A 20,444-nucleotide genomic window follows, 5' to 3' on the forward strand; every position below is an offset into this window, starting at 1 on the left:
TAAAGTTACAGAACCGGGAGCCCTGAAATAAAAAGGGCTGAAGTTTTCACTGAGAGCTGTGGGCCATCTGCCGTTCCAGAAATGAAGCCATGGAGCAGTGATGGCTGTAACAGTTTAACTGCATGTGTCGATGGAGGTCTGATCTAAGTGGGTTTTTATACGGGGAGGATCCAGACGATGGCAGATTGTTACAGGGAACGTGATAGCACGTGTGCAGCACACCGGTACCGGCACATAGAAATCTCACCCTTCCAGGAAGGCCACTGATGATCATGCTCATGCCTAAGTGTATTTGAAGTAAATAAATGTCAGTCTGCAACTTTATATTTGTTTTACAGTTAGGGTCCAACGCTTGCCCTCAAGGGCAACCAGCCTGTCGCCCTGCTGCCGGGGTCACGGGCATCTTTCCTGGCACGGAGCTGTCTCATCGGCAAACAGCCAAGGCATCAAAATAATCCCTCATCAGAACGGCCATAAGAAAAGAACCGAGGGCCTCCAAAGTGGACATCAGGAAAGAAAAGGTTATTATATCAGAAAGACCGTTGGATTAAGACTTGGCTGCAGAGCTTTCTATTCCTGGTACCGCAGACTGCCTGTGCACAAGACGACTAACAGTCTCTGTGCTAGACCCTATTTCAGTACAAATCATCTATAATTGTTTTAATGACTTTGTTAATGATTCACAGATATCTTATATGCACTATTTACTCAGCTTTCTTCCTTACCCCATGGCCTACAGCAGAGATGCCGCTGAGGAGAACAATAATAATTGGCACCCATAGGAAAATGAACAGTTTGAGCTGTGCAATTAGAGACCAGTCTCTCCCCTTAAATCCTTAATTAATAGATGTGGGTATTTTAGGTTTTAAAATTGCGATGACTGTATTTTTATACATTCACCAGGAACTTGCATAAGGAAATGAAGTTCAGTATATAAATATTTGTCTGGAGTGACACACCCTGTTAGTCTGAGAGTTTCAGAGCTGAGTAGAGAAAGAAGGCGTATGTCATCTGGTCCCAGGTCTACCGGAGTGCTGATATACTCCAGTTTCCCAACTGGAAAGGTAGTTCTCATAAGAATTACAAAAAAATGAGAAACTCTTGAGGTCTGGTTTGCAATGAGATATTGTTAATTTGGGCAGAGCAGAAAGAGGTGGGGATTAGGCCTTGCAGGGCTGATCCTGGTCTTGCGGAGGAGTGTGGCCGTGCGGTGCCTGCAGCCCTCAGCGAGGACGAGCCAGGGTGAAATAAGTGACACGGTCCTGTCAGACATGATGCTTTTAAAACAAGATGGAAAACAGTCGACGTGAGGTCCCAAGGTAGATATACAAAAAAAAGAAACTTGTGTGGATTTGGGACAATGCCTGGAGGATTTGATTTGCATAAAACCATACAGTCATTTCGGCAGCTTGTGACAGGTATAATCCCGCTCCAGTACGTCCCATGCTCTTTTGAGGGTAGGTTAAATAAGAATTTTACTTTGTGTGTGAGAAAACACCGAGGAACAAACTGATTATAGAAAATCCAGGGAGGGGAATTAGAGCATTCATGGGGTAAGCTCTTTGAAACAAGCACAGTGTATTTTCTATGGGCTTGTACAGAGCGCAGCTCGAAGGGTACTGAGCATAATCAAGGCATGTGAGACGTTGTGCAAGAATATGTCAAACAATAACGTGATCAGATGTGCCAGCATCTGACACATCTACTTTCATAATACTTTGACTCAGTTCTTTTCTGAAAAGGGGTGCTGGCAGGCAACCTTCTTTTAGTTGCTGTAATTATTGCTGCTGTGCATTTGTCTCTAAGCTTTGCGTTTGGCAACAGAGAAACTACCTTGATGAAAGAGTCATCATGGAAATAATTTTTGCTCGATAATTTTTATTTTAATGTCCATCTCTGCTAGATGCATCGTGGAGACAAGTTTCTCAGGATATCTGTTACTGCTATGCCTGGGTAAACCTTACCGGTCAGTGTATCTAATTAACATGGTCTGCTTCCCTGGCTCAGACATGCTCATGAACTAGACTGTCATTTGCAAAGAGCTTGCCTCACTGTCATGAGGCTTTTTTGCTGTTCACAACATCCATTTTTTCCTCAGCCATGTGGTACTAATTCTGAACAGATGAATATCACAGAAGGAGGGACTTATATCTAAGATGGCTGCATAAAAGTTTCGTAAACGTGTAAACACTTGTGTGGATGACAATGTACCTTTTTCTATGCAATAGTCTAATGGGAAAGGAAAAAAGTGAGCAAGCTCACCTTTTCTCTGCATCTCTAAAGTGGTTAAATCCAATATCCCCCAAATAAAAGGTTGGAAAACTCTGCTCAGCTGGTTTTGCTGACCCCATTTCTGTGCAGAAATTAATGTCAGGATTAGGGTTTCTTTCAAAAAAAAAAAAAAATTCTGAAAACTACTTTATTCAGGGTATACTAAGATATAAGAAGTTAATATTAAGTATTTTAATTTTGACTAATCTCGCTTAAAGGAATTCACTGCTTTTGTACTGCCTAGAAGTTTTAAGACTGTTCATAGGGATTACATTATTGCTGTAGTTTTGCTTGTAAAATATAAGCAGAGAATTATATAATGTATACTCTGCATCTGAGGATAGTTTGTCTGTATAGAGTTATAATAAGGGGGGGAAAAGCTCTTAACACCATCACCTTAATTTGTCGGTTTTAGCCCAAGCCAGTTAGGTTGATGACAGCTTCTAAAATCTAATTTTTAATAATTTCAAATAAGGAAAAACATGCACTTTATTTGAATAAGAAAAGCATTTAATAGGTCTTTCTATGAAAAGCAACCTACTTGACTGTAGTCTGGCTCTGGGCATCAGAGGCATTTAGTAAAAGTCATGTTTAGAAGCAAATGAACGATTTCTGATAGTGCTAGAGAATAGAACCAGCAAAACCAAAAGAGAGTAACTCTAGAAGCAACTGCAGGTGAAGTGGGTTTAGACGGGTTTAAGTCCAAAATTTCACAGCCAACTGTTGATTCTGATACAAAGAAACCAAATGAGGCCAAAAGAAAATACCACAAGAGAACAAAAGCTAAACCAACGCTCGCTCCTGTTTGTTCAGCGCTTGTATCTGTGAAGTCGAAGCTGATTTTGCATGAGCATTTTCCTGCTCAGCTGGAGACTTTCATGGTTTTTCTTATTCCTCCCCTGGGCACCAAACAGCTTTTTCTCTCTTTTTTTTTTTGATTTGTAAAGAACAGAGCAGTGCTGAACCATACAAAGGCGCTACCACACCCTCAGTGCCACTTTGCACAGGACATAAATGAAGCTCTAAAGAAAAACTTGAGCGGACCACATCCCTCCTGTCGCTGCTTGTCCTCGGATTGACGAGCAAGAGGGACTTAGTGCATGAAAGGTGGGGCTAAGTGGAGAAAAAGATTGATACAAAAAAACCACCCTGGGGATGAAGGACATGCGCCTTGTGTGTTTCAGCCACTGTCACAAAATGAAGTTCATTCTTCAAGGAAACTGAAGAACTCACCACGCCTTTTTAAGACTTTTCTTTTCACTTGCAGAAATGTAGGAGTTGAATCTTGTCTTCACCCACAGGCATTTGGTGGCAGGCATAAGGGAAGAGCAGCATCTTCCACAGACACCTTCAAGCTTCCATTTGTGCACCCTGTATGAATGAGGAAATCTGCAGTAACAGAGGTACGGTCAGCATCGCATTCGCTTCTGAAACTTTTATCCCCATTCTGATTATTCTTCCCAGTAATCATGGGTAGCTCTTACCACCGTATTATCTTTTTTTTTTTTTTTTTTGGCTTTGCCATCTCTTTTACTAGCTCATTTTCTTGTTACCTTTCTACTGATGACAAAAAAAACCCCCAACCCAACCAACAAACAAAATGCGACATACACACACAGAGACAGAAAAAAAAAAAAAAAAGGACACCCACCCACTCCTGCCATCCCATCACTGCTGGCAACAAATCATTTTTACTGTATCAGTTACAGTTTGTCCGCTGGTGTTTTTGTCCCAGTTGTGAGAGTCTAGTATGTTTGTTTCTTTTAAAAGTGTTAGCTTGCTTAAGTTCTGCTGCTAGTTAAATAGCAAAACTTCTTCAAGCATTCTCCTTTACTAACATATGTATGTAATCTTAATTCTGTCTTCTCTCAGCTTTCCTTTTTCTCTTTTCACACTTAATGTTTGTCAGAGCTCCTCCTTACACTGTGAGGCTTGCAGGGCAGGGAACCTGACTGTTGAAATCTCTGAAGAAAAGTCATGGCAAAATGCCACTCCACATTGTACGCTGTACATTGTAAATACTATTAAAAATTTGTCTATTCTTCTCAGATCTTTCACTTCTTTCCTATTTGCTTATGGGCTATGAATTACTTAACTGGTCAAACTGAATTATCATAATACTCCAAGTTTTGCATACACACTTTATAAAATAATTCATATTTACGAAGATCTTTGAGATGTTAAGGTAAAAAGTAACAATCACTCCCAAGTTATTACCACCAAATTATCGTTTACTACATTTTGTAGAAATACTCTGAGGTCTTAACAGATCTGTGCAAAGCAAGAGAGGCTTAATTACTTATTACTGTCTTTATTTTCTGCCCTGAGATAGCAACAGGCTGGAATAAATTCCTAATTGGTCCCTGTGGCTAACAGAGTGACTTGTGTCTTTCCAGCAGGTACTGTCCACATTTGCACATCCAATTTCCTTACTAAAACCCTTATCTTTTTTGGAGATGGGTGGTGGAGAATGTTGGGATGCTTGGAAAGCAAACTTCACAGAGTCCTCCTGGAGTGGTCTGGGATTGTCAAGAAAGCCCTTTATATGATCCAGCGGGACTGAGTGCATTGGCTAACCCCCTCTCTCTGCATCCCACTGTACATCCTCCGAGGGACACCAAACCGGTGCACGCAGCCTGACCTGGCCTCCTTGCGCAAGCATGGCCGGCTGGTCACCCAGCGCAGCTTGGGGACGGGCTCAGGAGTCACCCGTTGGCCACCGCAGCCCTGTAGCCACATGTAGCTCGTGCTACCGCTGGATTTAGTGCGGAGCTTTCCAGGCATAAACCGCCTGCTTATTTCAGTCTACATTTGGATGACTTTTTTTTTTTTTTTTACTTTATGGAAAAGGCTGTGTTGTGACAAGACAAACTCACCACCAATAAAATACCTATTTTCTTGTCCTGCACCCCGTTATTACTAGATCCGCTATCTATTTTTTACAAGATTTTTTCCATGCTACAGCTTCTTTGGCACCATGTGGCAAAACAGTTGCTGTACCACAGATGAATACTGGGGGTCTAACTTCTTTTTTGGTTCTCTCCATATGGAGGTTATTGTCACTCTCTTGTGAATGTAAGGAGGACTAGGAATTTCAGAGCTATAGGAAGTGAGATAAATATACTACAGGGCATTCCCCTTTCCCTGATGACCAGTCCACTGTTGCTGGTACCCCTTGCACCCCTTGGTGCCCTGCTCCCTTCTGCAATCACCAGGCACTGGGTGGGAAGGGGGCCAGGCATGTCTCACTCATGGGGCAAAAATTCCCGTGCTACCACTTGCATCTCATCTTTGGCTGCAGAGTTTTTCTTCCTTAGACTTCTGTTTATTCTGCATCCTTATTTAGATACTTATTTTAATTATTCAATGGCTGTGTCATATGTGATTCCAGGGAAAGCCTGGCATATCTCAGCTTCACCCATCTATGCCTTATGATTTTGCCTATAAGGGTGAAAAAGAGATTTTAGTCTGGTTTTTTTTTTTTTTTTTTACTGTGAATGGCATCCATCAGAAAATACTTGCTATAGATGCAAAGAGAAGTTAATTTCTTTTGAAGACACCAAAACCAGTAGATGAAGACAAATAGGACATCCAGCAGGTAAGGGATGCTGCCAAATAGAGAAGTCCAGCATACTATCCATAAGGCCATTAGAATATTTCTTCACTGGCGCATTGTTCTTCTCTTTCCCCTCCCTTACTTGCACTGTCAGTTGTTAATGGCTGATTTAAGTGTGCCATAAGTTAATACCTTCCCGGTGGAGTACTGTTGCAGAGTAAAAATGTACTAATTACTGTACTGGTGTGGAACAAAAGAGCCTCGAGTCCAGCGTTTTGTCTCCAGTGGAGAAGAATGTGAAATATTACAGAGAAAGGTATAAACTCTCCGTGTACCTAATTGCACAATGGTGAGGCAAGGGCGAAACATTACTCTTGAACTCAACTTAATATTAGCTTATTAGCTTGAGTGTGAGGAGCAGGACCACAGTTTTACCTGTTTGATCTCACAGTTGGGTAATCATAAACGTTACAGCTAATTGATATTGATGGCCGATCTTAAAACGTGTTCTTCTTTCAGGGATTGAGCTAGAAGCGTAAGGTTAGAGAGGGATTTCTACCCAGATATTTTTTCAATTATTAAAAAATGCTTGTCGCGAGTTATCGATTAGTCTTCGAATACAGGCAAAGAGGGACCTTTCTTTTTTTTCAGTTCCAGATTTGTTGCCATGTCACATTGCTCTTGAAAAATGTTGCTGTTGAAAATGACTGGTTCTTTTTCTTGTTTTTATTTAAAGAAGTAACAAGTTTCTTCTGTTTGGGAAATACCCAGACATATATTTACCTATAGGTGTGTTTGGGAAAAACAAAATAATATTTGATGCAGAATACTTCCTAAAGTGGTTTTCTTTTTTGCATCCACTTTTGAAATGAATGTGGTGTCTACCTCACAGTGTGGCACCCATTTTACTAACATAGACAAGCGTAGGTTAGCATAGAAGTAAATGTTTAATAAACTAGTTTATTTGTAATACCACGAAATTAACGTAAACAAAAATATTCTCCCAGAAAATATCTTCCTTGAAAGCATGCCAAAATTTATTGAATACATCTGTCTTAACAAAGCACTTCAACTGAGATCAAATAAAACCGTACCTTGCAGTGAACAGCTGCAGCTATTTTAAACCGAAGTTAAACAAGCATGAAAAAACGGGGATGAAAAATAACACCATGGGAAAAGTAATTAGCCCAATCCAGTACAATCTGCAGTGATACAGGACATAAAAAAGCACAGCCAAATTACAGCGGTGACTCACTGACGATTTCAATGACCGACCAGACCACACCTTCGCTATGATTCCCCGGTGTGCTGCATCCACAGGGATGCAATTCTCGTCCGTTTGCGTTTCCCCTTCGGAAGACACCCCCGCACCCGCCCTGCACCCACAGCGAGGCACAGACAAGCATCGCCTGGCGGCACCTATTCCTGTCTCCGCTGCACCGGGCCAGCTGGCCTTCAGGCGGCGGACGGGCCGCCCGTGTTCCCCCGTGTGAGAGCAGCGGGCAGCCCCGAGGCACACGCCGGAGTTGCGGGAGCCCCGTTGTTGCCTGTCGGGGGGGGCCCAGCCCGGCCCGGAGCACCACACGCCGGTTTAGGGACGAACACACACCCCCCGCCCCGAGTGCACGGCTGGGGGGCGGACGGGGCGGGGGGGGGGGAAGACCAAGGGAGCGCGCGCCCCCGTTTCTTTCCCGGCGCGCGTGCCGGCGCCAGCCCGCGTACCGCCCCTCCCCCGCCGCCCTTCGCCCGGCCCCTCCTCGCCGATTGGCCGGCGGCGCCCGGGCAGGTGCCGGTGCGTGGCGGGAGCTGCCGCCGGCACCGCAGCAGCAGCAGTACTCGGTGGTGCGTCCGGCGGGGAGGGGAGGCGGCAGCAGAAGCAGACAGACTGCGACGGCGGGCTCTCGGCGTGTGCCGGCCAGTGCGGAGCGGGAGCGGGGCACCTGTGCCTGGCGGCTCCGCGCAGGTGTCCGGCCGGGGGCCGGCGCGGGGTGGCCGCGGCTTCCTCCCTGCATGAGCGACGGGGCGCAGCCGTCTCCGCCGGTGGCTCTGCCCGTACCCCAAGCGTGGGGAAGTTACTGCCCGCCTGCCATCTTGCTGCAGCCCTCGCGTTTGGCCGAGGGTGAGTACGGCCGGGGGCGCAGCCGCCGCTCCCCGCGGGCTGGGGCAGAGGCTTGGGGCGGGGGGTCACCCGCAGCGCCGCCGCGGAGCCGGCCGGCGCCGTGAGGGGGCCCTGCGGCAGGGCCGCGGCTGTGGGGCCGCCCGCCGCAGCGCCCCGTCGGGAGGCGGCTGGGGCTCGGCCCGCGCCGAGTCCCCCCTCGCGGCCGGCGGGTCCCGCGGCCGTTGGCGGCTGTGAGGGACCGTCGCCCTGCGCGGCGTTCGGGGCGCGGCGGGCCGCTCCTCCGCGGCGGCCCCGTGTGCCGGGGGCGGGGGGGCGGGCACGACGGCACGGTATTAGGCTTCTTTTAATTACTGGCTAGATGTCTGAGTAGCTTCGTAGTGTTCTGCTGACAGCGTGGTTATTCAAGCGCCGTCACTGCAGTGCTGCTACTATTATTAATATTGTTATTATTACTATTATCGTTATGTTTAACTCTTGATCAGCTTCCTTGTGAGCACGGGTGGGGTGGGGGTCCTGCATGGCGCTGCCTCAGCCCCCTTTCCGACAGAGCATCCCGCCGCTCCGCACTTGTAATTTATGCTTCAGACAGAAGCAGCGTGTGTTTTCCTAGTATCAAGGTCAGTTTATCGTAACTGCTGAGGAAAATACCATATGGCAAGGGCTGACTTTTCTTAGGGAATCTAATTAAGCAGGGCCGTGTGTTGTGCTGGGGTTTGTGTTGTGTTTTAGGCGAACGTAACCAAATTAGATCACAAAATGCCTTAAAGTGAGTGTGCGTCCCTCCTCATGCATGTTTGCGGGGATGTTAACTGTATCTGGGAATCTATTTTGACAAATGGTGGGTTTTGCCTTCTCTCTACCATTTTACTATTTCCTGCGTGTCTAAAATGTGGGTAGCTGTCTTGTTATGGGGGCCTGGAGTTCGCCGGAATAGGCACAGCAAGGATTTTGGAAATAAAGGATTTTACTCATTCCTCTGACAACCCTTTTCTGGAAGGCTAGAGAGCAAAAGAAAGGAAAGATAGTATAGTTCTCATATTATCAGACATCTTTCTGACTTTGAGGGAACTGTCATCAAGCTGGACAGGTTTTTATAGTTACTTATTAATGGTGATAGCAGCTCGCTGTGAGCTGCATTGAGACCACTGACTCTGTCCCTGCAGTTAAGTGTCAAACAGTGTTTGCTGCTCGCTTCTAGCTTGAGATAGTGAACAGAGCTGTGTAAAAAGCAGAATATGCTGTATCTTGTATGTAAACCCTCAGGCTACTGCCTTACCCATCATTACTCAGGTACCGGGTTGTATCAGAGCATATTTAGTGATGCCTTATGCCCAGGCGTGCAAAAATGTACTCGGCGATTCTGTAGCCTTCCTATGGAATTTGTCAGATAACTTATTACAATGCAGATAGCAGCTGCAAACAGGAGAGTATAATTTCCAACAGCTGTGGTACTTTAATTGCCAGTGATAACTCCCAGAAGTCAATTCCACCCCAGCAGCCCCCTCATAGATGAGAGATGCTTGAAGAGGAGCACTGCCCCCTGTGACAGGACTTGCGTCTTGAACCTGCTGCTGATTCAAGTAACACAATATTGCCCTTTCAGACAGGTTAATGCTTTTTAATGGGCTGTCTTCATCTGAACCAGTGCTGTCTAGGAGTGATAAAAGATCACGAAAGTGAAGCTAAAACTTTTGTTTATTTTTATGAGTTGTTTTCCTGCTTCCACCCTGACCTGATGAATACAGCTGAGTGCGTTGACAATTGATTCCTAAACTAGGCTTTTGGATTATGTAGGGTGTACCCGAGTGTATGAACACAGTAAGAATTCACCTTTCTCACTTAATAGTTGCAGTAAACAGAACACTTGAAGAACTTGTACTTAAACAAAGGGGAAAAAAAAATCCCTAAACTATGCATGGGTGATGCTGAAGAAAAGCTGTATATACCAAATGCACTATTGTTCATAAACAGTACATCTGTATGAAAATGTGACTCCTTTATATTGCTGCCAACATCAATATGCCCTGTTGTTATCGGACTGCAAACTGCTGCTTTGGTGGTGTAAACCACCTTAACTTGCCCTTGGAAAGTTGGACAAGTTGAAAGAAACTAGTCGAATATAGTTCCATGAAAACGACAGGGCCAATTTCAATTTTTCTCTTTGAGAAAACACATTCATTTGTTTGAGCAGACTAATCCAGCCTTCCCATGGGGTTCTTTATTCGCCTTCCTTTTGAGCCCAGGTAGGTTATTTACTAGATAGATTCTCAGAGAAAATAAAGGCTTCTGGCTTACCTGCAGACCACTGACAGCCAGAAAATAAACCAGCCCCAAGTTTCTTATATTCAGAGGTTTATAGCAGCTTACTTTCAAAAGAAGCTTATTGGACTTGAGGGAAGAGGAAGATAACTGTTATATTTCAGTGTAGAGCGGAGCACACCATACTGTTGCTCAGATTACCAAAGAAACTTGACCTTTATCTATGGCATAAACAGGGAATTTGGTAGAAGGGCTAAATACAGTGTAATTTGATAAGATTTCAAGCCATGGTCTAGTTTTATGTATCTTTTTGTGAGAGTGGGCCAAGATGCCTATCTCCAAACTTCGTGTGAATTTATACAGACCCCTTATATACAGCTGGCATACTGGTATGATCTGTCATTCATATGGTAAAAATGGGTAATTATGACCTGCTTGCTATTTAACTTTCAGTTGAAATGTGTTATCCTCTTTTTTTTTTTAAACAATGCTTATAGAAAAATGCCAAGCTGTGTTTTTTAAAACCGCATTTTCAGAAAATAAACATCATGTTAGTTATTCTGTGTCCTGAAAATAAATAAAGCACTGTATAGTAGAAAGCAGTTTAAATAATCACCTAGCAACTTTAGCATAGATGAACAGAATATAAAGACTGCAGTCGCTTGACTGGTCAAAAGCTAATATCAGCATTATTGCAATAATGACAAATTTTTAGATCTTATGGATACTATTCTGGGAATAGGAACACATTAAATTTCCAGGCCAGTATGCATTAAATTTCAACAGCAGAGCAATTCTTGATTTTATTTTTTTTTAAGAATGTTGTACTAACAAAAACCTTTATCTTGCAAAATTTTACTGATCCATTAGTCCCTGAGTTGGGTAAAGGAAACAAGACCTCTTGTTATTTCCTATTATCTATATGCTTTATATACCTATTGATCAATGGATGATCATAAAAGAAAAACTAATATTGGTGTTTGGTATTCAGATTATTGCAGTTATTACTATCTACTGGTTGTTTTAAGATATAAAGCATTACCGTAGGAAATGAATTTTGCATTCTTAAGGCAAAGTACACCTCCAAATAAAATATCACCTATTGAAGTGGAGGAGCTAACCACTGCGGAGATTAATCTTGAAGATGAGGCACTTTTGATGGCATTGTCTCAAGTTGACTCATGGTAATCAATTAAGCAGTTTTCTGAGTTTTGCTGGCGCTGGCTGGCGGGCGGGAACGGAACTCTAGCCTGTCCTACGGCTGAAGACCCAAGCTCAAGTTCTGCTGTGCAGCAGTTCCAGAAATCTTCTCTTTCTGGACTTTTCTTTGCAACATAGGCTGCTTATTGATGGAGAACAATAAACGGATAAGTGACTTAATGCAGCTATAGTTTCTGGATCAAGTCTGTTTAAAGGGTGCTGAGGTAATTAACTGTAGAAAATAAGATGTAGTCTTTTCTTGTGATAGCAATCTGAAGTGTAGAGCCTTGTTCAAAGGCTATTAAAGTCTGTGGCATTCCCGTTGTCTTTAATGAGTCTTGAAGCCAGGCAACAGCCTGAAGTCTTTGGGGTTTTTTAATAACAAAACAATGCCTTCCCCAACACCCTCCACCCGCCTTCATGCAGAATAATATGTAGCTCTGCTGTTGTAAACCAACTTTCTGTTCTTGGAGGACGACAGTACGTAATCTGTTGTTTTCCTTCTGGAAAGGAAAGAAAGCAAAATATGTTTACAACTCAAGGAGTAAATTTGCTGTTCTGCTCTTGTGATGAGGAGTTTCATCTCTTGTGAAACTAATATGAGAAGAGGTTCTTTGCTTATTAGGTATTACTTCTGATACAGAAGGTCATTTTAATATGGTTTTCTTCTGTCCCTTTTGAGGCTGTATGATCAGGATGTTGTGTCACAGGGCAATCCAACTGGAAAAGTGCTGGTTTGTGCCATAATCATTAATTGCTATGGCATGGGTGTTCAGCATATGATACAAGTGCTGTTGACAGAGATGCAGCTAACACTGTCCTGAAATACCTCCAGTTGCAGAGTGTACCTATTTTTTTTCTTGCCTTTGTTAGTCTTGCAAGAGGTTGATTCTTTTTTTTTCCCCTTATGAAAACTGATCCCTCTGCCCCTCAGTGATCATCACTGCAAGCACAAAAGTCACAGGTTGATTCCCAAATGAGAAGAAAATAGTTTACCTCTAGAGGAAGATCAACCTGATTATTCCCCCACACCCCTTCTCTTCTAACATTTCATGGTGAGGCTTCATATTCTTCCTCCAAGGTAGTATCACAGGGCAAAAAGAGGGGAATCAATGGATGAAATAGTGTAGACTCGGGTTCCACACATGATTAAGTGAACTGTGCTTCCTCCATGGAAATATGTCATTTATGTAGTTGTGGTAGGTGAAGAATATGTAAGATTGTGCTTTCAGTTGCGGGGGAGGGGGGGGGAAGTTGGTGTCAATGTTGTATCAAGGTCCAGAAAGCTTATTATGATGGATACTGGGAGTCTAAAAATTGGCAGAAGCTAATGTAGAGGACTAGAAACAGGAATTTTCCTGATAAAGCTGGTGTTCTTCATGTCGGCTCATCAAAGGAGCATGCTATTTCAGTGTACTGGTAGCATTACTTCAGTCTTCAAGAGTGGGCCCTGATAAAGGCAACTTCTTTAGGGGAAAAAAAAAAGTTAATAAGGTACAGAGGAGTCATAGCTAGTACCTAAAGATGGTGGCTTAACTTGATACAGTTGATCAAATAATAGTTTCTGTGGGACTCAAAAAGGTGTCTGTGCGGGCTGGATGATCCTCTAAACATGTAAGAGGATGAACTGCTTTGGTTCCCTAGCGTAAACTAAAGGAGCTGTGAGGCTGCTCCAGGTTTGGATCCAAGTATGAGTGAACCAGCAGTCAAAACCTGACAGTGAAGTTGGCCTTTGAACTCCAGAAAGTGCCTGACTCTGTCTTGTGTTTGAGTGTAAATGTTCCTTGTTTGTATAAACTTGGGATCCAGAACTTCAGGTTTGTGTTCATTGGCCAGGGCTCAGATTCTCTCCAGGTTGTGCAGTGTCAATAAAAGCAAAAGTAGCCAAGCTCAGGTCCAAAGCAGAGCCTCCTACAGTGTAGAGTAGGTCCCAGTGTCAACAAACCAATCCATTAACTCCCCCACCTGATAGATTAACCCAGCTCCTAGTTTGGTGTTCAGAGGCTTTCTACAGCTCTGGTATGATTTCCACAGCTCTGGCTCTATTTTACTCTTGTTTTATGTCACTTAACAGATGTTTATCTAAACAATTCAAAGACAACCTGCTTCTGAAACCCTTTTTTTCATGGATGGGGCATAAGTCATGTGTCAACCAACTACAGCTGATTGCTAAGTCTCAGTGAAATGGGACATGTGGCTTTGCAGATGTCATTCTTTACTATTGTATCTCTTATGATTCTTGCTTGTTCTAGCATAAATCAGGGTTAGAAGCACTTTGCAGGTGTCAGAGTGAACACGGAAGGCAGAGTCTTATGACATTATTTTTGTTTTTTATTTTGTTCATTTACTTGCTAATCTGTAAAATTCAGTAATTTGCAGTGGGATTTCCTGTCAGTGGTTTGAATTGGCAGTGATTTACTGTATTAAATTTGTTTTCACATCTGGCAGCACTAGAGAATACTGCCTCATTGTGGCAACTGCTGTTAGAAGCATCTTCTTACTTCTAAAAATAGAATTTCTGTCTCTGTCCTAGTCCTGCAGAAAGATTCTCTCAGTCAAAGGTTAGTTCTTGGATCAAACTTAAGGATATGCTGATGAATGATACTTAGTAAGAGAGATGCAGGATATCAATTAGTGCAACATATGTTGTGGGGGAAACAATGCATTTTATTGTGTAGGATATTTTAAGTATGTCTGTGGTCTGTTTGCATATTGGTTGAATTTTATGTTATGGATGTTTTGGTAGCAGTCAAGCAATCCACTTAACTGTTTACTTTTGTAGTTCACATGGGTTGATGACAATGTGGCTTTCAAGATGACAATATCATGAGATTCTTAATTTATCATAACCCTTTTGCAAAATTAAATTTATATGCAGTTGTAAAACGTGTAGTGCTTCCAGAGCAGTTTGGAGTTTTACAAAAGCTTCACCTTTTCTCTCGGTGTTTTCTTCCCCAGATTAAAGGTATGAATAACTCGGGTGAGAAGCCTTACTATCACTTTACGCAGTAGCAATGCTTTGGCATCTTGAACCTGCAAGAGTTATCTTTGTGGACCTGTATTTTCTTGGTTAGTTTGTTGAATTTTATAGCTGTTCTTACAGAAAGCGACTGCTGTGGTACTGGGGAAGGCATTTAACTATAAAACCATGCTGCTCCACAGCTTTCATGGTAGTGGACCTTCTGTATCATTCGGTTTCTTCAAGCTGTATAGAGAATGTGATGTTGGCATCTGAAATAGGGATCTGCACAGGAGTATTCTGAGTTGTGTTCTCTTATATACTCTTCCACAAAGAGGGAGTTAAATGTTTGAGCCTTCCCAGGCTTAACATGATGTTGAACCTGAGCCTTTTTCTGGGTGCATGTATTAGACTGTTGCACAGATAAAGTGAATGCTCCATTCTCTGTCTACCTCTTAAAATGAGATAGAAACTGCCATCGATTCTTTGAAGGAACAGAGAAGGATTTGCTGTTTCTTTCATCTCCCTTCAATCTGTGTAGCTTATTTGAGGGCATTTGATTGTGAAATGCTGAGACTGACAGGTGTCTCAAGAGAATGATGTGGCATGTGTAGTGCAACACAGGTGGGTGAATGTATTTTTGCAGTCCTGAGCTAATGCTGAGGAGAGAGGTAGGAATACAAATGAGCTTTTTTTATTTAGTATTTTCTTCATGCTGGCTCAAGCGTAGAAAGTACAGTGTGAAGACTGACCTGCCAAGTGTGTTCTGGTTTGGGTTTTTATGGGAAGATGGAGGAAGGGACGTGACTCTGTCCAGTGTGTTCTCTCTGTGCAGGGAGCCTGGGTGTACATAGCAGTAGGCTCTGAGCCCCACTTTGCAAGTTGGGCATCCAAAGCGAAGCCCGTGCAGCCTCATGCACACAGACATGCAAACGTCTGATTGTGTTGGGCTCTTTGGGATCAGTTGCATGCCCTAAGCGCATATGCTGGCTTTCTCCCTGACCTGTGATGATTCACCTTGGGGTTGTTGACAGTCTGTTACAGTAATGAGCTGCATTTTATGCTTTAGATTGAAGGCACGTGGAAAAGAGGCCAATCATCCAAGAGACGGTTGTGCATCAGTGCATTGCTGCTGTGATTTTTGTCTGTCTCTCCAAACTGTCCTCCTCATTTCAGGAAGAGTAACAGTCAGTCTCACGCAGTCAGGATACTGTCAGACCCACCATCTTGACTACACGTTCTTCCATAAGTCAGTCACTACTAAATAGAGAAAATAGAGCTGAACGTGATTTGCCAAAATTCAGCATAAACAATGGAAAATGAGACTGAAGTAAAATGAGAGGATACAGTAACTAGAAAGCCAATGGCAGTGAAATACATGCTAACAGTATATGCTGGATGACCTACGATCTTTAGCAGCTGTAGGGTCAAATTCTGGATGAGCCTTTCCTCTAGGAGTTCACTGTTACCAGTGAGAAGATTATTCTGGTCAATGAATTTGTTTTTTATATCACAGTTTGAATTCCCACTGCGATTTATACTTGTGTATCAGTTGTAGGCCTGATGCATAGGTATAAAATGGTCATGATTTATTATTGAGATTCTCTTTTTAATATGACTTTTAATCTGTCAAAGTTAGATGACAGAAATTAAGTCCTCCAATGTAATCTTTAGTCTTTTCTGTAAAAATAAGTTTTTTGCTATTGCAATAAAATAGCTTCTACTTTTTTTAGAAACAGTTTAATATCCTGTGTTCTGCTTCTGGAAGAGTGCCATCCTTAGGTGAGAGGTACCATTATTTTTTGCATAAATCGTGGCTTTAGTGGCCCTTTTCTACTTCTCTGTTTCATGTTTAGTACTTAAAAGAATGTAAAATCTAGAAGCAAGAAGATTGTGAAACTCGTGTTTATTTCCTAAATAGATTAAAATTTAAAACCAGATAGCACTATCCTTTGACCTTTAAGATTTACAATTTCCTCCATTATAGTATGTCTAGACAAGTAGTACTTGTAGACAAAAAGTACACACAGTTATTGTAATAACTTGCTTTAATAAGGAAAATTTCTCCTGGAAGGAACTGAATGAATTTCATGGTTCTTTTAAAAACCTGCTGTTTCACTCTCCCCACCTCATAGTGAAATAAATCTAATTTTGCTCAGAAACTTACAAGCTGTTTGGTTTTCTAAACAGATCTCATGTAAAATTAGTACAAGGCTGAAAAGAAGATAATTTTCTGCTTTGGTTATAGACCAGGAAATATGTGCAGTAAATCTCAGTTAAAATCAGTGTGGGTACAAAGAATAACATCCTCTTTGAGATCTTTGTCTTGCATCTAATTTAAAATGTGGCACACCAGATACAAGTCCTCATGCTGAAGTCAGTTGGGCTGTGCTTAATTTTTCATCCAAAGAGGTGGCTTCGTATTTCTAATAAGTATATTTTCCCTCTTGTTATCTTGGGACACCAGTTTATTTCCAGTGAAAAGGGAAGAATATCCTCAGTGTTTACTGCAGCTTCTAGACTTTCTTGCAGTTTAAAAAAGATTGAGAAATTTGTGACCAATGTTAATTATGCCTCATTTTAGACTTAATGATGTGCTAGCTGTAGCAGAAATGACTTTGGACAGTAATGTTCTTTAAATGTTTTCTTTTGGTTAAAGTCTGTTTTGTTCAAGCGTGCTAACATAATTCAAAACCCAGGAATCCCCTTTACACTTTCAACACTCAGACCTTGTTTTTGTCACCAAATAAAGTGTGTGACATATAATTTATATATGATATACATTGTTACATTTACATTAAAAGTTTAGCATAATGACCTTGTGCTGGCAATGTGATCACTTCTTTTGGATTTTCATTAAACAAAACTTTTTTTTTTAAATATGAAATGTGATGAAGGAGCTCTGCTGTAGACAAAGCACTTGTCTTCCTTTTTGGCTTAGAAAGATGAGTATCTTGTTGTATGATTTAAAGGACAAAATGTTCACCAATAAGATTATACAAGGAATTTCTCAAGTTACTAGAAGACTTCTGCAGAAGTTGGTCAAATGCCAAACTGTAATGACAAGACAGATCGAGCAGCATTATTTAGGTCCTGAAAGTCTGCTGAAGTAAGTGAAGATGAGTTGGTTGGCAACAGAATCAAAGATATAATTACTAGAAGGGGTTTTTTTCTTCTCAGTTTTCTACCTGGAAAATACTAGAAGTGGTAAAGTGGCAGAACAGAGTAGAAAAGCTCTAGTCTTTAGTTTGGTGACTCTGAAGCTGAGCACATGTGAGGGTGAAGGTATTCTGTATGAAATATTTTGATTGCAAATAGCTGGGTTGAAGCAGTTTGTCATATTGGCTCCTCAAGTATCATATTTCATTAATGCACAGGAGCAGCATTTTAAAGCAAAAATGATACTGTGTTGTGGAAACAAGTGAAACCTCAATTAAAAATTTACTCAGAAATGGAAAGAATTGTAGGACCTTGTTTGCAGTGCCAGGGTATTGGAGGGATCTCTTCCAGATACACAGCGTATAGTTCCCCTGAGCCTTCTCTCCAGGCTGAGCAGTCCTAGTGCTCCCAGCATCTTCTCTTGTGAAAGATGCTCCAGTCCCTTGATCATCTTTGTGGCCTTGGATTTGCTGGATTTGCTCCAGTGAGTCCATACCTTTCTTGTACTGGGGAGCCCAAACTGGACGCAGCACTCCAGATGCACCCTCGCCAGTGCTGATTTGATACCTTGAACACTGTGCTTAGTTTTGGACCCCTTACTACAAGGAGGACATTGAGGTGCTGGAGCGTGTCCAAAGAGGGGCAATGAAGCTGGTGAAGGGTCTAGAGAGCAGGTCCTATGAGGAGTGGCTGAGGGAACTGGGATTGTCTAGCCTGGAGGAAAGGAGGCTGAGGGGAGACCTTCTCGTTCTCTGCAAGTCCTTGAAAGAAGGTTGTAGCCAGGTGGGTGTCGGTCTCTTCTCCCAAGTAACAAGTGACAGGACAAGAGGAAACGGCCTCAAGTTGTGCCGGGGAGGTTTAGATTGGATGTTAGGAACAATTTCTTCATTGTGAAACGATTGTCAAGCCTTGGAAGAGGCTGCCCAGGGGACTGGTTGAGTCACCATCCCTGGAGGTATTTAAGAGACCTGTAGATGTGGCACTTGGGGACATGGTTTAGTGGTGGACTTGGCAGTGTTAGGTTAACAGTCGGACTTGATGATCTTAAAGGTCTTTTCCAACCCGAAAAGTTCTGGGATTTTCTGATTTTTTTATTTTTTTTTTTGCTACAGCATAAAACTGAGATGTCTATGTTGTACAACAGTCAGTGTGACCTCTTGCATAATCAACTTTATAAGGTGGCTGTTTGTCAAGCAGAGAATCTATTTTAAATGTTAGTTGGTGCTTTAAAAAAAAAAAAGTTTGTGGGCTTTCTCCCCACCCTCTAATGCTAATCTGCTGCTGAGACTGCAAGTCCAAACAGTTTAGCTACCATATGAGTGTCTAGGAAATATACTACGTGCCCTCATTTTTTGTGTTGATATTCTTGTCCATTTTAAAATTCAGAAACATTGCTTGTTCTTGAAAAACATTTCATTTGCTTGTTCTTCTGTAGGGTTTTTGTAGTTGTTTTGTGGGATTTGTGGTTTGGTTGGTTTATTTTGAGATTAAATTCAAGAAGTGTTTTCAATGTGGAAGCCTTAATTAGATCTTAAAACAGTAAGAAGTATTAAGATTAGAGTATTACTCAAACAATACCCTATCATGTATTGTAAGCCTAGGTTTTCCTGTTACAATGTGTTAATTTGTTGAGCAAAAGTTTTCTAGCAAATTATTCCTTGTAATGTCTCTTAAAGCTTAGATTTTGCATTCAGTTTGAGATTTAGCAAAGAAATATTACTTGTGAAGGTAAAAATCTGAACAGCCTCATGTAAGTTATTTCAGTTGAGGCCAGAAGTTATTTTAGGCTGAGAAACTATTCTATTGTTGTTTTCTTAAAAATGTAACTTGTTACACTTCCTCTAGAGGATTTGCCATCATGTATTTCCAAAATGCATAATCCGGATCTACTGAAAAAAACACTTGAGCATTGTTTATAAATATTTATAAACTGCTGTGATACTTCCAGATCAGAGGTGATTTTGTAATGCGATGAAAAATTATTTCCTGGGAAAAACGACACGAGTTCCATAGAGGTTAATGGAATATTGGAGTGCAGACTGAGAGTCTTATAGGTAAATAAACCACATGAAAATCAGAAGTTAGTCGCTGGCGATGCTAAAGTCTATGCATACTTGAAATTAAGTCTTTGCTGACCCCAAAAAGTCAGAGGTAGTGGGGCTGCCCTCTTAACTCCAGATTTAGGTGTAAATTTCTAAATTTCTCCCTTCTAATATATGCTCTCAGTCAGCAGTGGTGGCTGAATCAAAGGGATAATTTTCTTTACTGATGGACCACAGTTTGTATATGTGGTGGAAAAAACAGTGTAAATTTTGACAAAGTTTTCAAAAACATTTTGATGAAGACCTGAAGGGAGAACTTATTATGAGAATGTTAATTACAGTTGTTAGCTTGATACACAAGAACAACTGGAATGGCATCTTTGATCTCCTAGTATCTTCATTGTCTTGTGTCTCAGACAACTTAGCCCCGTCATGGAGGCATGTCTACAGGCTCCAGCAATTGCTTAAAGTAATTTTATTTCCTTTTAGTTTATAACCTGTGTTTCTCCCATAAAATGTATGGGTGTGAAAAAAGTTAATTGGAAAAGTCCTGCTTACTTCCCTGCAGATGTGGCTTTCCTGTAGTGAAGCCCTCTGATGCTTTTAGAAAGTCAGAGGCCTTTGCTCTGAAGTGCTTTGCATGGGAAGAGCTGAAGAGGTATTCCAAAGCCTGAAGCAAAGAACATGTCCCAGGGCACTGATTGTTCTGTCTTTGAGCTGCAATGTGTAAGCGTAACCTCAGTAAGCCCTGCCTCACCAGTTCTTAAGCTTGCCAGTGCCCAGTGAGGCTTTGGTACAAGGACAGCGGATGAAGGGACATGGGAAAGTCTTAACATTCTGGTAAATTTCAGGAAGATTTATGCGTGTGTGTGGGATGAA

The 20,444-nt window shown here is 42.1% G+C and overlaps 1 protein-coding gene across 3 annotated transcripts in view; it reads left to right on the plus strand.

The window, feature by feature from the left end:
• Positions 1-7,647: 7,647 nt before the first annotated feature.
• The window catches only part of MYRIP (myosin VIIA and Rab interacting protein), a 238,508-nt gene continuing 225,711 nt past the window's right edge, over positions 7,648-20,444 (plus strand). For all 3 annotated transcript variants that reach the window (XM_075745559.1, XM_075745553.1, XM_075745555.1), the window contains exons 1-2: positions 7,648-7,659; positions 7,699-7,946. The gene's annotated coding sequence lies outside the window, so the exon portion shown is untranslated. The remainder of the gene's footprint in view (positions 7,660-7,698; positions 7,947-20,444) is intronic.

Source organism: Balearica regulorum, chromosome 2 (genome assembly GCF_011004875.1).
Source record: "Balearica regulorum gibbericeps isolate bBalReg1 chromosome 2, bBalReg1.pri, whole genome shotgun sequence".
Taxonomy (NCBI): domain Eukaryota; kingdom Metazoa; phylum Chordata; class Aves; order Gruiformes; family Gruidae; genus Balearica; species Balearica regulorum.